This window comes from Accipiter gentilis, chromosome 4, assembly GCF_929443795.1.
Source record: "Accipiter gentilis chromosome 4, bAccGen1.1, whole genome shotgun sequence".
NCBI lineage: Eukaryota > Metazoa > Chordata > Aves > Accipitriformes > Accipitridae > Astur > Astur gentilis.
In genome coordinates this window covers 14,994,389-15,012,420 of record NC_064883.1, presented here as the reverse complement: position 1 = coordinate 15,012,420, position 18,032 = coordinate 14,994,389, and the positions used below count along the sequence as shown (strand labels likewise).

Here is an 18,032-nt window from a genome sequence, read left to right as displayed (position 1 = left end):
AAACATCGCTCTTTTGTTAAAAAAACCAACATAACAGCACAAACAAACAAACAAAAACCCAAATAGGATTAATTCCTTTCTCCAGTATGAACAGAATAGACAGAATTCCCCTAAATCAGCAGTTTTAAAACAGTTCCATTATCTACATGTTCTGCAGCATGTAGGTGACCACGGTTCAGTTCCCTTCTTTGTGTGAGGTGGTTAATCCACCCCCCAGATCACACTTCTTTTGGATTGGGGTTAAAATCCCTGTGGAGGAATACCCATTCTATGTACAGTCACTGTATCACAACAGAAAGATGACAAGACTCCAGCCTAGACACTCCTCCAGACGCCTGGGGAGCAAGTGAAAGCTCTATTCTAACTTTTGCTCCAAAAGTTTGCTCATTTGATGTAAAATAGACAAACAGTGTTTGGAACAGACATGAGCTCAATGCCAATGCCTCTGTCATCCACAGACCTAGGCTTTATATTTCCTTGTTCTTGTCCTCTCCAAGTCTTTTTTTTTTTTTTTTCTTCCTGTAAGAAAAATTGTCACCGTGATCATACTGAATAATCAATAAAAATTCCTGGACCAAAAAATTCTCTGAAGAGTTTGTTTTAAAGAGCATTTTCAGCACATTCAATCATTGCAGCTTAAGCAAGAGCGTTCATTCAGCACTTACCATTATCTGATCTAAGCTTTTGGCAAGAGTGAGTATGCCAGTAGTGATAGCACAACTGTCTGTCAACCATCTTTCCCTCTAAATTGTTTAAAAAGCTACAAAATGCTTGAGCTAGCAGCCAATTCTGCCACCTGTATGGGATGGTACAAAAATACTGGCAGAAATAAGCCATTTAACAGATGTGGTTGTCTGCAAAAGTATATTATGTGTTTGAGGTTTCTTAGAGGTGGTCTCTTAATACAGTATGTTACCAAAGAAGACTATAATATGAAATGTATTCCTATTAATATATGTTAGTGTACTACCTACAGGCCCTACAACATATCACTCTGGTAACCTTGTAAAACACACCAAAAGGGTTTTTAGGGGGAAGGAAAAAATGTTTCTTACTATCAATATAGGAAAACTGAAATGCTCCTGAGGCACAGGAGACTTGCTTTCTCCTCTGACAACCAGCTCTGCAAGCTCCCGAAAATCTAAGATTGGGCTGAAGTTGAGTGATGCTGTGGCAAGTCTTTTCTTTGGTTTCAGAAAGCTTTGGATCAATCTGATAGCACTAACAAATTCACGCGGGAATGGGATTTAAGCCTTCCACGCAGCAGCAGCATGTAACAGCGTTTCCCTCGGCGTGTATGTGTGATGGAACCTCTGCTGCCTGTTCCACTGTGAGAGTCTATAAATACTTCGACAGGCTGTGCGTTAAGTTTTGCAGGCAGCCAGGAAAACATAGCAGACCCACCACACATACGTACAGAAAAAATGGGTTAAGTAGCGCTGGCCTCCTGCAAAACATAACACCCCAATCATGCAAATCATTTACAGACTGTTGCAGTACACCAGGCACCAAGCAAAGTCGGAGCAGCTACGGATCACGTATGAATGCATCTGACACATGCGGCTAGCAGCAGAGCAAAAGCAGTTAAGCACAGTTTAGCTGTTTTTCTCCTATTATGAGCTGAGAAATACAGCACCTTCAAGCTCAGTTTCTCCCAATGACTAGTGTTTTAGCCCTAGTCAGCAGGAAGTAGGAAGGCAAAAATGCATATGTAGGGAAGACAGAGAGACGTGGTGGGGGAACAAGGTGAGAGAAAGGGGAAAAGAGGAAATGACAGAGATAAAAGATTAAGCACACAACCATCTCAATCCTCAAAACATAAAAAGACATGTCATTGCTAAAGATCAGGAGAGATTACTATGCCAGAGGATCTAACTGTGTCATATACTGCAGGTAAAAAAAAAAATCTTCAAAGAACAGAGTAGGACATTTCTACCCAGTGACGTCTGAGGTCATCAGCGTGTAGGTAAGTATCACATATCTGAATGCTTCTCCTTACTTTTACAGCACTGTGACATCGTTACTTAGGATCTGCAAAACCTACCTAATGGGGACAAAGAAAACAATACAGCACTTCTTCATATAAACTTCTAGCAAAAGAAAAAAAGTACATATTTTATGGTAAATTTAACACAGTATATTTCGATATTACAGGTTTTCCCTTTCTGTCCCATATTATACTGACAACATAGATTGGTCATCATACTTTTCAAGAAATAAATTAACACACTAGTTTGGAAACATCAAAGTTGCTAATATGCAGTACAAGACATGAAATGCTTTAGCTATCACAGGTTACAGAATTTTGCATACAAATATGCAGGATCAGTTTCATATAATTTGTGACATACATTTTGTGATTGTGACTATCAGTGTTATATAGAAAGACTAGGCAACTTTTAATTAGTGATTGTAACAAAACAGGAAGGTCTTTGGAAAGAATGAGTGATGCATTTGAATATCCTGGGGGATGCTGAAAATCAGTGCCAAGGAATTGTGAGCATTTTTTCCATTCTTTCAGTCTAAACTACACTTTTCTCCCCTCCTATAGGTGCTGACTTCATATGGAATATTATGCATAATAGACATCCAGCTCTCCAAAATAAGAAGAGGCATGCTTCCATCCATTTCAATATAAGCATTCTGTTCAGTCATTAAAATCTTCATTATACAACTCCTACAGACTGAATAATCTGAAATACAAGCACAGTACACAGTAACTAATTGATTAGAAACATTCCTCTTGATTACAGATAATTTATTCGAGATGGTTCAGAGGAAAAACTGTATAGCCTGCTAAAAAACAAAATTAAAACTTCTCCTTTGGGGAAAGAAATAAACAAAACCCAAGAGATTCTGAGGGGCAAAGTATGCATACACATGTGCTGGGCTATTGTTCACATCCCAGTCCTGTGGCTTCCAAAACTTTTAGGATGATAATATCAGTTCAGTGGGGTAAAGGCCACATTCCAATCCTGGTTACAGAAATACAAAATAACTACAGTATTATGAGCCCAGTTACTTTGCAGTTGCAGAGACTGAAATTCAACTTTAACTTCTGTGTTTTGCTACAGAAGACCTAATATGTAATTGTTTTTAAACTGCTCTCTCAAAATTTCAAAAGCAGCTTTAAAGTAAGTCAAATGTCAGTGTTCGGGAGTGAGACACAGTGAGAGGGAGTTGCTGTCCAGAAGTTCATTGTTAAGCATTTGGTATCACAGATTTCCCTAATTTGATACTGCTAATTGAATCTAGCCAGTTGCTTGCAAGTGGCTCTCAAGTTGCATCATCTCATTATTCTGTGACGAAGGACTGATTGCAGAAGAAATCATTAAAACTTCATGTTTAAGTTAGACACTGAAATTTGAAAAAAATCCTGGAATCACAACTTAACATTTAAAATTGAATGTCCATCCTGTATCTTTCATCTCATCACTCAAATCCCACTTCTTTGACTGCATCTGTGTGATGTTTAGGCATAGTTTATGTCCCATCTCTGAATTCTTTTCCTGTCTACAGCTGAGTGTCCACAGCCTACTAGAAGGCAAAAATTATAAATTCCTTACAATTCAAGATTTTTACGTAAGGCCAAGCTAGTCTACCCCCAAAATAAAAATACCAGACTGATGAAGAAGTATCCAGAAATGAGACAAAAAGTTACAAGGACATGAGGTGACATCTCTCCTTGGAGAGTAAAAGGAGAGGAGTCAGCAGGGTAAAAACAAGTTACAACACAAGTTGTTAATAAAGATTCATTCCCTTTGTCTCTCGCACCAATATGATGTTTTAATACATTAATTTTGCGGTAATTCTGATTGATCTCAACACCCCTTTGCACAGAACACAGGCTTGTTCCCTGCTCCAAAGCAGTCTTCGTGCAGTGAATGTAATAAGCAGGAAAGTAAACTGCATTTCTTGCAAGCGTGAATAATTCTACGAGTAAAGGAGCTCTAAACACAAGTAGACTCAAATATACTCAAATACACTCAAAACTGCTATGAATGAAGATAGTCTATTTGCCTCTATCTATTGTTTTCTTTCAGGTATGTTGCCTACACAATGTTTACCTACACACTGAAGACTGGACAGTTTATCTGAGCAGCACCCTAGGACATGAACTGAATGAATCCCTACCCAGTATGCATGACAAGATAATAATTTCTAAAAATGTTGATCCAAACCCTCAATTTCTCTGTTCTCCATTTCTTTGTCCTCCTTAGTTCATAGCCTAAAGCCAGTGCAAATAGAGCATGTGCCCTTGTTAAAGTTTTCAGCTAAACAATGGAGGGAGCACACAAATTTTGAAAAATTAATCCTAGAGGAAAGATGGTTCTTGAAGTCTGGTGTGAGCAGAGGTGCTGGGTTCAGAAAGCAGCAGCAAACAGCCCGGGTCCAATCCAACAGACAGGGCAGAGAATAATCGCAAAAAACACATTAGGAAACCACTGTGGCAAAGGGCTCTGTTCTCACCGAGTGGCTGAGAGGAATGGCAAGCACCGGACACACCGGACCTTTCCCTGGAAGCATGGGTGGTAGGAACGGATGGACAGGGCTGAGGGGCACAGTGCAATTTTTAAAGATACAGTCAAAATATCCTCAAGCCAGCTAACTTGCTAGCAGTATGACTGGAACAGCACAAAATGTCAACATGGACTAATCACATGCGCGCTTGCTCACTTTCCCAGCTGGCTTTCGCAGCCCCTAGGGAGCTCTGATGGCTGCTCCGAGTCTGGGCCCCCACCTGATCATCCCCCCACAGCCTGAGTCGAATGGAGGAATCTCTCCTGCCACTAGCTGCTGATAAAACTACCACATAGCTGGAGAGCAAATAGCCAGTTTCAGAAAAAACTTTTGAGTACAAGCCCAGTGATAGGAAGGCAGAAGAGGGCCCCAAACTCGCCTTGTAGCTAAAACACAGCAAACAGCTAAAGCAGAGAGTGTCACTCCTCAGGGTTCACCAGTAAATCCTTACCCTTAAACTCAAAATGTACGATCCTTACAATTGTAAGGGGACAGATATACTTGCTTTTAGATTCTAGTTCTCTTTTAGGCTATGAGAGTCCAGCTACACCACAAAGATAGAGCTCACAGATGTTCTCTTACATAAAAATCAGGGTTTGCCAAGACAGGCTTCTCTTTCTTTCTGCCAGCTAGTATCAGCCCAAACCATGTAACACAATAGCCTGTCTATATACAAACAAAGGCACTCAAAATGACAATATATTCGAGTGATAAAACTCTTGTAAAATAACAAAAAAAAATTTATGCTTTTAGAAAAATGGCTATTTTAAAACTTTAAAAAGAAACAGAAAGAAGTAGAATATAAACAATAAAGAAATAAAGGAATGAGTCTTGCTTTAGCAGATGGATTAATTGTAGTCCATAATTAAGTCCTTTTATTCAAAATAAAACAGATGAAATATTTTGTTAGTTATGAACACATCTCTTTTTATGCGATTAGCATTCAGTGTTAAGCTTATTCTTCAGGTATGTTGCATCTTGCATTGCATAACAGAAGAGTCTATGTTTTATAGCCTTTAACACTTTCAATTAAATTGTTACCAAAGTTTCCTTTCAAAACATCCTAAAACGATCTTGTGCCTACTTGCAACTTTAAATATGTCTGTGACTGTCTGCAAAGATAAGTTCGGTTCTTCCTAGTATCTTCTCATAATAGGCATTTGATAAAGAAACTATTTATGACAGTTTCCAAGAGCATGACTAAACATGATGTGTAAGAGTTTACCACATCACTTACTCCTCACTTTAAAATTTGGGTTATCCAAAGCTATTTGAAATCAATGGGCTGAGAACAAGCGACCAGTGCTATTTTCACGGTGATGGGCACAAGTCTTTTTTATAAGAAAAGGGATTGCCATTCTTCCAAGACGGTAAGGTAAAAGAGGTGATATTAGTGTCTTGCAGACTGCCTGCATGTGGAGTGTTTTTGGTTTTCAGCTTTCCCTATAAAAGCTGAATATTCAGCTAAATATTACAGTTGCCAATATTTAGAAGTGATGCAAGAATCATCAGATTGGATATTAAGTAAATACCTGTATAATTCACTTGCAGGATCTTTAAAGTATTTTAAAATATGTTAATTGGCAATATTTAAAATGAATTAAAAAGAATAATTTAGAGGCCTTAACAAAATTGTTGGATTATTTTCTGAATATAACTGTCAAAAATGAAAGCTAGCAGAACGCTAAGTAGTTTTCAATCTGATAGTAATTTTGACAGCAGTTAATCATTACAGATTCTGGACATAAGACTACAGAGGAATTTTAAATTTCTTTTTAAAAGCCATTAGTTTTTTGTAAAAACTGTATTGTAATAACATTTATGTTTAAGGGAAACATAGTAGCTCAATTTTGTTGGGCTCTGGTCTCGATATCCACAGCTGCCAAGGAAGTAACTCCCATGAAATGGTACAGCTACTCAAGTGAGAACACTAGATGGCACAGATATGAATCCAAGCACCCACTGTGTAAGCCCAGCTATTACAGCCTGCAGAGCTGTTCTATCACAGATTTGTTTGGTTAAGAAGAAAAGGAATGTAGCTCTGTTTAAGCCTTATCCAGAATTAAAAACTAGTTCAGCTGCTCAAATGAGTTAGTGTTAGTTAAGAAGGAATCTCCTGGTGCTTCAACTAGAAAGCACAACTTTTAGTCTTTCTCCGACTTTTACCGACTTTCTTTTTCCTTCCAGCTTCAGTATTTGCTTCAAAGTTCACAGCTGCATTTACAACTCCATGTATCTTTTTACATGGGCAATGATTTCACATTGTTCATCTCCTCAGCCTGTATTGATTAGATGAATATGTGGTTTGGCTTTTCATGGACATATTTTAAAAGTTTCCTCTGGACAAAAGAAGTAATCTCAAACTCCATTTCCACTAATTCCTCTCTTGACTCAATATCTCTTTTGTCTTCCACAAACTGTAATCCCTTGTGCCTGCTCTTGGCCTCAGCTTTTACCCTGCATGCTCTACTTCCATAAATCTGCTGTCTATTCATCAGTAAGCAGAACTGTGTCTGCAGCAGTATGTACGTGCCACAGCCTCGTCTCTTAACACTCCTAGATGTCTTCAGTCACAATGTCTCCTTCACATTTACTACCAAGCTTAACTTTCTATTATTTACTTGAAGCTTACCTGTTAGGAGCTTTAGCATTAACTTTTGCTGCTGAATACCCTTTTATACGCTCAAAGTGAGGTTCCATTCTCCCAGTCAAACCAATCTGCTAACAAACAGAGCTACACGTTTCCTTCAAGGTCCATTAACAAAACACAGGCTGTCTTGTGCTCAAGACTGTCTGTGGACTTGCTCCAGTCCAAAGATGGGACTTAAAAATCCGTACTCTCTCAGTTACTGCTTTCTGATTATTTCCCATTGGTTGCCACGTAGCCTTTCCTTTAACCAGATCTGACACGAGCAGAAAGGTTTTCCTGAACTGTGTAGCCTAACCTTCATCTGAAAAAATATTCTTCTCTTCATGCCTGTTATTTTACTCTTTGTATAATATTGATGTTGCAGCACATATTTTTACATAAACTATATAGCATAATAGAAACATGTGTTAGAAAAAAACTTCCTGTCTTCCAGTCCACTGAAATTTTTGAAATATTTTTCAAATCTTTGCTCTCTTTACCAATACCCTAGACACTATAAGCAACTAGTTCAGGTTTTCCCAAGAATCCAAAACCTACACTTTCAAGACACAGACCTTTTATATAGAGACTCATCAGGTCCAAACCCACTAGTGAAATCTTCCATAGTGGTAATGCATATATAACATATGAAGAGTATTATTCAGACTGATACTAGAATATCTGACTTATTTTTCCTTTTTTTTTTTCAAATGTTTTTTACACAATTTATAGGATTATATTAGTAGGATGGAAATTTGAAGTGTCAATTTAAATTTTTGTCTATTTGTTTATGAGCAATCTCAAAGACTTATGAATATACACTAGAATTAATTTGTTCAAACAAACTCAAAAGAAAAAAGAGGTTGTAAAAGATGGTAATAAATATCAGTTAGGGGCATTATTAATAATTTTGCAATGACATTTAGAATGACTAATCAGGAAGTTTTTTCTCTCTAAAATGCAACCCAAATATCAGAAATAACATATTTTAAAATGCAGAGCTATGTATAAAATAAAATGTAATTAAGCCAAAATCATCTTTCCCAGAACATTTCTAGATTCACTCCATGTCATTAGGATGCATTTAGGGAAGTAATGAATTTAAAGAATTTTGTATAGGAATCCTTGTTTCTGCAGCTATCATCATATTGAGTATATATATATATATATATATATATATGCGGCGACCAAATTCATATTCTGCACTCAGTAAATACCAGGAGCTCTAAAGCTAAATCAGTCTCTAGAAGCAATCCGTTAATGTGCTTAACGGATATTGCTCTGAGAAGGCTGCCATGGACCTTACAATTTTCCAAGTCCTAGTGTTGGCCACTGTGATGTTACTTTCCGCTGTGACTTTAGTATGTGTTTAAAGGAACCAATATTGTATTTACACAATAGATAATACATAAACTGTAAGAAGTTATGACAGGCATTGTATTTCAAGACAATTATAAATTGCCTCTAGTAGCTTTATAAGGCATGAGACTAAATACCTATTGAGTTTTACCACCCAAGAAGTACTGTTTTGCACTGAAATGCCTGGATTATATTACTGATATAAAATAGAAAATAAACTTCAAAATAAGGAAAACAGGCTACATACTGATTTGTGAATGATCTCATTGCACACCAGCTCCAGAACATTAATTTTATCAAGAACCCTGAAGCTATTTATAATGGCAATTGCTATCAGTTCATTTTCAATTTCTTAATCTGTTAGGCAAAGAAAAACACAGTTCAGCTGAAAACAACTAGAAAAGATTCTCGTAAACAGCATTACAAAGCAGACGTACTACATGATTGTGAGATTCTGCCAGCACCCACTGTTTGAAGATCATGCACTAATATGATCTTATTTGTTAACTTAGAATCCGAAAATAACACTTTAAAAAGTGTTATTCAAATTTACAGAACAGTGCTAATTAATGACCAAAGGCTCAAAATTCAAGAAGCGTATTCACATGCATTCATTAAAAAAACAGTCCACGAATCCTTGTATCTAAGTAAGGTAATTCAAACTGCTATGTAATTTGCAATTACAGTTAAGGTTTGTTATTTATGAAATCTTCCAAAGTTTATTTTGGAATCAGTTTCTTCTCTTGCAAGAACTGTAAAAACATAAAAAGCATCACAAGTCGCCAAAATAGATTATTTAGTTACTGCCCAGGTTGTCAGTCCCACCTTATGCAAAGACACACATCCAAGATTCAACATCAACAGAACATCAAGACTTTTGGGTGAAACAAAGTACCAACAAAGACTGTTGGTAATTAACAAACTCAATCAACCTTACAGTAGGTAGATACATACTCTCTGAAGTTACACATAAAGAAGGTTTCAGTCATGTACTTCAGGTGCAATAACCGAGGATGACTTTTGGCAAGTGCATTGCAAGGCTCTGATGGCATGCCACGAACATCAGCTTTTTTCTTGGAAAAGTGTAAATATTTCTGATATGAATTGCTCATTTGTCACAAACTTGTCCATACCGTACTTAAGCGAGGATTCTAAATCTTATTGGCTTTAAGACACAAAGCATTATTGATAAGTATCTGTACCTCAAAAATATTTTAAGTTAGTCTTGATAAAACATGTAAAACGCATACCTTTGTTTCTACTATAAACAATTTCTACTGCATCTTTGAATGCTAGTCATCAAAAGCAGAAATCAGCATGAACGATGTTGTGTTCACCCAAAGTACATTTTGTTCACCACTTCTGCTAGTTGTCTACTCTGTTCTCTCTTTTGCAAATTCCGCTTTGCAACTGTGGCTCGAGACATCACATGAAAAGTAAAGAATGAAAAACAGAAGGTAGAACACCACTATGCAGCTTAAGCAGGTGAACTGTATAATCCAATTACATAAATCAAAGTAGGAATCAGATTCCAAAGGCAACATGAAAAAGTGAGAAATCTGGTTTGTATACCAGTCAGAGGTACTCTTTCATATTTTATTTAACGTAAAAGGAGTTGAAAGTAACAGTGAACTACAGCCTCCTGGGGTACATCGATACACAGTGATTGAATGACAGCAGAGTTTACTGATAAGGATAATATATCACGTGTATGTGCTTATATATAAAACCAGTTAATAGATGAATTAACTTATAGTAAGAATAAAGTCAACTTTTGAATACAAGACCGCCATTATTTCATAAGGATTCTTTTGTTAATATTTATTCCATGTCCAAGATCAGAATTGTTTGTGATAGTATTTAGGAGAGAAGGCAAACAACTGGACAGTTACAGATAAAGGATTAACACTGAGGTGATACAACCTCACAGATAATCCCTAACACACCCTATGTAATAATTTGATCTGACATATATGGAAAAATGCTTTAAAATAAAGGTTTTTAAAATATCCTTCTGTGTAACAAATAGAGCATTTAGTGTCTGTTGTGATGAAAGTGATATGCAGCTACAAAAGCCTTCTTTAAAATCAGACAACCAGATCAACACAATCCACAAGAAAGTCAGAATTACAAAACTAGGCAATGGGAGAACAGCTCTCAAGGTAGTTACTAAAATTCACTACACCAGATGACAGGATCCAAAACCACATCAGATTCAGACACAGATTCACAGAACAGCTTTATGGCTTTCAGTAGATCTTGGACAGGAAAAGGGTGCTCAAGTCCAGAAGTGTAACTTTCAAAATCCAAGGATAGCCGCAAGTCAAGTACATCACATGTTTTTGACACTATGCTCCTGAGATACTCTGGTTTGGAAGCACCAAACTGCTAAAAAGCAGAATTGCTAAACCTAAAATCTGCTAAATCTCTATATACTTTCTCTAAGTTGTCTGACTTACTCTACTCCAACATTGAGTGCAAAAAAATGGATAAGTAAATCAGGAAGCCTGTTTCCCCTAGACCCCTTTTACAGGTATAAACGAACCTCTCCTTCCCTATAAAGTGATTCAGATCAGGAGCCTAATGCCTACATCTTGTTTAGATATCATAGCTGAATGCCCTAATCAAGTGATTGTAAAATGGAAAGAATAATTTTTTTAATTTTTTTTCAGATTCCATGCAGAACTTTGCATTTCTTACAAAAACTTGTTTAGCTGAGACAAATTCTTGTGTGGGAGAGGGACATTTTAAAAAATCTATTCTAAAGGCAAATATAAGATGATATATATATAAATAAAAGCAGCAAAACACTAAACCAAGTCCCACAGATTCTTATTTTTCATAAAAACTGCACTTAATCTGTCTGTGGTAATAAAAGATAACTTAAGAAATTATTACTTGAATAGACACTGAAAGTAAAAGCAATATATTGCAAAAAGTGTTGTTCCATTAGAAAACTATATCCAATTTTGTACCTGCATTAATTGTCTCCCATGCACAGAAAATTACAATAGAACTTGATAGATTTAAATTGCTATAAACGATACCTAAGAGGGTTTTTTTAAAATTTTACTTGTGACCAGTTGTAATACCTCCTCACTAAAATAAGTTTGCATTTTCTGTCCACATTTGCCTTGCAGGTTTGTTTTCAATTTCCCATTTACTTAGTGTCTGGGTAAAAGTGCTACAGGTTAAGTAACAGATATTTTCTTAAAGACCTGTGATGAATTATTTGTTTTCAATTTTATTTTTTGTTTCAAAGCTTTGTATAGTATGCATACATAAGGAAATTCAAGTGCCACGCTACTTGGTTCCAAACATATTTTGGTGTAGCAATGAAAGTTCTGCAACACAAAGTGATAAATTCAAATATACAGTGGTTTATTTTATTAAAAATTGTTAATTCTTAGAGGAAATTTTATATTCTTACAATTATATTCTATTGTGTTATTTTTACAACTTCCATAGACTATCAATATGTAGAAAATTTTTTAACTGAAAACAGAACTGAGTATTTATATCTGGTAAGAATTCAGCAGAATTTGAAATACCTCAATAATAGGATGGAGATAAAACAAATTAAGAATCTTGAAAGTGGAAAAAGTTTCCTTTCCATTCATCCTTGTGGTCAGTAATAGGGCTGGCACTGCACATTAGAAGTCTCCATTTGCAGTATTTACTACACCAATCCCCCAACATAAAGTAAATTAATAAAACATGAACATTTAAGAGTCCTAACAACTAACTGAGCATAATTGAGATGAAAAGAGCAGTTCCATAAACTCAGCGATAGTCAACATAATATTAATCTCATTTGCATTTCTTAAATGCCCAGATTTAATAAGTGGAGGACAGAGCATATCAGAAAAATGAAACATGCCTGCCAGATACTGTTGCTTAATTCATTGGAAGGTACACAGCAAAGCAACAGATGAATGACACATACTGTATGTGGTTCACAGATACCGCCAATTCAATCAGAAGTTCATTTTAACAAATGAACAAAAGCGCTCTAAAAATGCCAGCTGCATTATCTGTAACTGCATGAGTTTATTAAGTCTATTCCCAAGCCATAGCTATCACACCCACTCACTTAGGCAAATACAATTGTTAATGAAGAAATATTTTCTAGTTCAATCTGTTCAACCTCTGCTACAAATCTGCATTCAGCAGAGCACTTCCAAGTTGCCTGAAGCCAAGTTTCCAAACTGCATGCATACATTCTTCCTGTGCCATACCTTGGTTCCTGATACTTCAAAGTTTGAATCATTTCTCAGTGAAGTTTTTTGAGTACCACCACCTTCCTATACTGGACTTTGTTTTAAAAAGTGCTTTTTTTTTGAACAAATCATACCAGGCAGCTGCTGTTATTATTTTTTTTTTTCTAGAAGGAGTATTTTCCCCAAAGGTTTAGAAAAATTTTTAGCCAGGCACGTGCTACAAAGCATACTGTTCCTTAGAGTATAGTATTACTGAAGAAATGCCTTGCTTAAAGTTGTATACGTGTATATCTATGATTCCACTCATCCATTATTGAGATTATTGAGACTACTGAACAATATCAGTATATAAAATACAATGTACAAATATTTAAGACAAAACACATCTGTATACTGACTACAATGTGAAATAAAATCCAAGTATCAAATTCTTGATTTCTTTGATATAAAACCACATACGATGTGGTTTTTATACGATATTGACATAGTTTTGTAAATGCACACATATTTATAAAAAGGGACACACTTTAAGCAAATTTCTTGAACTAATAAACTTTTTTTCTCTTTCACTGAAAAACCTGTTGAGTGTAAGACTAAAATCTGTATAGAATTCTCCTTTGTTTTGTAGCATCTCTACTTTTAAGCAATTCAAATATGAGAGTATATCCACCACAGCAACACATTAATTTTTAGATGCAAGTAACTATGTGAGGAAGGCCATTACCCATCACAGAACAGGCTTTCCCATCATCTCTTTCTTGATAACAATTATGGAAAGAATGCATCTATTGATTTTTCTGTGAATTCATATGCTGTTTCAAATTGTAAACCTGCATGCTCTAACATGTTCAGATGGTGGGAGGAGAACAGACACACCTCTCTTTTACCATACCCAAGAACTTCTTGTGGGTTTTCACTCTCTAATTTTGATTGTGGAATTTATTTTAAAAGCACTTTTTAAAAGTAACTCTCTACCCTAATTTCTACTCTGTTCCTATGATTTGTTTAGAACACAGGGGGCCTTGGTCGTGCTGCCATTCAGAGGGACCTGGACAGGGTGGAGAATTAACCCAAGAGGAATCTTACAAAGTTCACAACAGGGTAAATGCAAAGTTCTGCACCCCATGCAGCAGTACATGCTGGGGACTGACTGGCTGGAAAGCAGCTTTGCAGAGAAGGACTTTGGGGTCCTTGTGGACAAGAAGTTGAACAGGAGCCAGCCACATGCCCTCACAGCAAAGAAGGATGAACAGCCCCCTCAGAAGAATTAGGCAGCACATCACCAGCAGGTCGAGGGCGGTGATCCTTCCCTGCTACTCAGCACTGGTGAGTCCACACCTGGAGCGCTGGGTCCAGTTCTGGGCAACCCAGTGCAACAAAGATATGGACTTACTGGAATGAGTATACAGGGATACAAAGATGATTAAGGAAATGGAGCATCTTTCATATAAGGAGAGGCTGAGAGAGCTGGGACTCTTCAGCCTGAAGAAAAGAAAGCTCAAAGGGGCTTTAGCATAGAAATAACTGATGGATGAGAATAAAGAAGAAGCAGTCAGACTCTTCTCAGCAGTGACCACTGAAAAGACAAGAGGCAGTGGGCACAAATTCAAGAAAAACCAGGAAACTCAATCTGAGTACAAGAAAACACTTTTTTTTTTTTTTTTTTTATACTGTGAAGGTGGTCAACCACTGGAACAGTCTGGCCGGGGAGTCTGTGAAGTCTCCATCTTTGGAGATATTCAAAACCTGACCGGACAGGGTCCTGTACAAGCCCACTGTAGCTGACTCCACTTGTGCAGGGCAGTTAAGACTAAAAGATCTCCAGAGGTCCCTTCCAACCTGAACAATTCCATGATTCTGTGACTTGGAACTACAGGGGAATCATTCCTGACAGTGCCGTAACAGGCATCAGCCTGCGGGTATGACTGTCAACATTTACCAGAATATGAAGCAGAACTGGGGGCAAAAAGCCAGTACAAAAGCACAGTGCACCTTATTATACTTACTAAGCAGCATCACTCTCAGCTGTATAAAACATCTCAGTGGACTAGTGAAATCACCGCACGTACATCCTCGCTGTTCTCTTAACAGACTTCTTCCAATTACGTACCTGTCTTTTAATTTTTAGAACGTTATTTTGCATAGATGTTAACTCTGACATTTCATATCAAACTCAGTCCTGCTTGTTTATGTTGTTGGAGTGTGTGAGTGGTTTAAAAATGTGGTATTTGCAGTGCAAATAAGAGTACTGGTGGAGACACTGTATGTTGCTGAACATACGTCTTTGGTAATTTCATCTTATATTACCACAAAAAGATGTTAAAGTATTAGCTTTCCTGAAATAGTTGGGTAGTGTGCTTAACCTGGGCACAGTAATATTTTGTAAGGTATAGGTACATTGCAGCACTAACGTAAATCTTGGTCTGGCTAGATTTAAAACCAATATTATACCACTGTAACACAGTTTTCAATTGATCATACACTGCCGCAAGGATGGAATCAAGCCCAAAGCCTCAAGTTTAGTGCTACAACTTGATGTGTTTTAAAACTCTGAGCAGTGCTCTCAGAATAACAGCACATGTAGTGTTCAACTTCGATGGTAAAGTTAATGTAGATATTGACACACTTCTGTTAACAGTCTCACCTGTGGAGCGCAGTCCCCACCATCATGAGGTTTCAGGAAACCTTTCAACATGATAGACAGAAACAAAGTTGAAAAGGCATTTATGGAGAAGTTGTTTAACAAATGCCTCACAGAACACATTATTCATAGACGAGGCTTATAATTGTTCATCAAATCAGAAAGTCACCAACCATTTGCCTTGTATACATTGTGAGATAGGTATTTAAACTTAAAAGAAAAGCATATTATGAAGTCTTAGCATTAGAATTGACAGGATGTATAAAACTGTACACAATTGCTATGTTAATATCACTTGGCTTTAACTTTCAGTGCATACTCTGATAAAATGCTTTTTTCCCATCACTTCCAACATTATCTATTTAATAACCAAAATACTACTTAGCAATAACAATGCTTATTGTTTCCACATTCTTTTCATCTTCAGTCTATCAAAATAAATTGCCATGAAAAAACCAGATGATGAAGTCTGCTCCTATCAAGAGAAGATCCTTATCTACATAAAAATTTTTAATGATGAATTGAACTTTGTGAAGCATTTCCCATCACAGTTTGCTTTGCACTCAATTTTAGGCACACAATTTAGGCACAACTTTACTACCTGCAGTGTTGTCCTCCTTGCTACACTAGCGAGCACAGCCCCAGATATCCACTGGGCAACTTGGGTCTGTGTAGGCTGCTTGTCTCACTGTAAAAGTATGTGAACAGCACTGAAACAAAGCCACCAGCTCCACTTTGGATCATGCTGCTCTTGAGTATGCTGCAGAATGGCTCAAATTCCCACACATATTCAGTGGAGAGTGCTTACTGCTCTTTGGGACATGTCAGGAAGTATTTCTAATTATCGATATTTGAGCAATACTACCTGTTCAGGCCAGCCTGCTCAGGACTTTTTCTTTTGATGAGGGGCATGAAAAAAATAACACCTGGAAGTCTCTTACAGCCCCCACCCCCTTTTTTTAAAAAAGATGTCTGACGATGATTCACTGTTGTAATTTTTCTAGTAACTGGCAACTTTGTTGCCAATTATTTAAATATCAAAATAATATATTTGCCTGAAGTAATAAAAAGCAATAAAAATAAGTTGGCAGTTATTACTTCCATTATAAAAATCTTGATCCAAAGAGTTCATCCAATTAGCAAAAGAATAAATTAGCTAAAAGGTACGCTAAGCAAAGTGTTCGATGCTGTTTTCATTTAGATTGTATTTGTGTTCAAGTCCAATAGCAAGTAGAGAGAGTGACAGGGATCCATTTTGCAGATCCATCTGGCACAGGATCCCTTGGAAGAGTCACAGAACAACTGTTTAAGCACCAGATGTTGTCGAGGGAGACAGACTACTTCTGTGAGGGTCATGGAGGGTAGAAGAACAGACAGATGGGGTGCTCAAAGGGCTGGAAGACATCTTCTCCCAAGCACAGCCTCTACACTAGCAGCATCCAGGCTTTTAAAGTTTCACTTAACCAAACTACCCATTCCATACCAGTAGCTAGAGGCATAACAGCTGAGTGGAAACTTCTAGGCAGGGGTAAGAAAGTAAGGGAAATTAAGATAATTGAGAGTAAATAATAAAGGTAACAGGTAATTCCATTGCTGAATGGAGTAAGGGAAAGGGACTATTTGCTTACAAAAGGGATGCTGCTGCTGCTGCAGGTGAAAGTAAGGAAAAGCTGACTACATGTACTGAAAAGATGAAAGGAGAGGGGGAAGTTGCCTGGCAAGGAAGAAAGGGTGGCAGCTGTTGTAGGGAGAGGAGAGAGTTGCCTGCTGCTTTCCAGTGCAGGAGGGACAGGTAGCTGAAGTCCAGGCATAGGAAGGCTTGGTTTAATATTTTAACCCAAGGAAATCAGGAAAAGAATAGCTCCTGGAGTTTCCTAAGTTCAGACCTCTTCACCAAGCAGGGCAGCACAGTAAGAGCAGATCAATACAGTGATGCAGTTGCTGCTGAGGACCTTGCAATTACACAATACACGTTCTGGGGATTTTGCTTCAGACTAGTTCAAATCTGAGCCCCAGATCAAGTATTCCCACTTCAGCAGTCCAAAGGAAAGCTATCTCATAAATCTTTGGTTTCCAAAGAGCAGATATTTCAACTAGATACCCTGGGAAGCAATTCATCGTCCTTTTCCCTCTCACACAGTAACACTAGGTGGCAAGGGCAGTGAAATGCATCTCCCTCCAGCCTCAGATATGGAGTCAAGCCTTATTTCTGTTTCTCTTCCTGTTTCTGCTCTGCGTCTTTCTGTCCTTGCTTACACAAAAGTGCCACCATAAAGCCATCAGGAGTTTCCTACCCATTTTGACCTCGCACCACTATTTTGTCAGTGACCAGTACAGAAGGAACTGTGGCCCTGCTCCTCCATCCATGGCCGTTACTCCATGAGGATACCCCAGATAAACTGACTTCAGGCGTCGTGGAGGCACTTTAGTCTGAGGAGGGAATGTCTTCTCGGAGTCTCTAGCACCACTGCTGCTTTGCCTCCGGTCTGACACCACCTGGAGGTGCCAAAACCTCTGGATGGGACTGCATCATCCTGGGACGTGGGATGAAGCATACCGTATGTGCAGAACTTCTGGATGCAGAGACACAGTCAACGTCTTCTGCCATGAGCTGGCAGCATGATTTCACCATACTCACCACAAATTTCAAGTTCCTATAATT

General features: G+C 37.6%; 1 protein-coding gene across 2 annotated transcripts in view; it reads right to left on the bottom strand.

The window, feature by feature from the left end:
- CRPPA (CDP-L-ribitol pyrophosphorylase A) overlaps positions 1-18,032 on the bottom strand; it is a 123,384-nt gene that overhangs the window by 10,068 nt on the left and 95,284 nt on the right. The window lies entirely within an intron of this gene.